We start from the raw sequence: 247 nt of genomic DNA, 5'->3' as shown, positions 1-247 counted from the left end.
AAAAATACAAAACAGGTGCACGGCCCAGACAGGTGTACAAACGCTGACAACAGGTTGTAGGGAATGTTTGAAACCTGGTAACTAACACGTGCCACGTGCCTTGAACTGCCACGCCAATTGGGTTATAATTTGCAGGCTTTCATATCGGTGTGTCGGCGGCTGTTGTTAGATTTGTCAGTTATATAATGATTTTCCTCGTCCTTGTGAAGGCTTGATGCATATCTACTGCTGAACAGTTACAGATAGG

The 247-nt window shown here is 44.5% G+C and overlaps 1 protein-coding gene across 1 annotated transcript in view; it reads left to right on the top strand.

Moving 5' to 3' along the window:
* LOC119594598 (ATP-citrate synthase-like) overlaps positions 1-247 on the top strand; it is a gene marked incomplete in the record, with an annotated part of 33922 nt that overhangs the window by 9089 nt on the left and 24586 nt on the right.

Source organism: Penaeus monodon, chromosome 34 (assembly GCF_015228065.2).
Source record: "Penaeus monodon isolate SGIC_2016 chromosome 34, NSTDA_Pmon_1, whole genome shotgun sequence".
Classification (NCBI taxonomy): domain Eukaryota; kingdom Metazoa; phylum Arthropoda; class Malacostraca; order Decapoda; family Penaeidae; genus Penaeus; species Penaeus monodon.
Note: the sequence above shows the minus strand (reverse complement) of the source record. Positions and strands in the feature narration are given on the sequence as shown.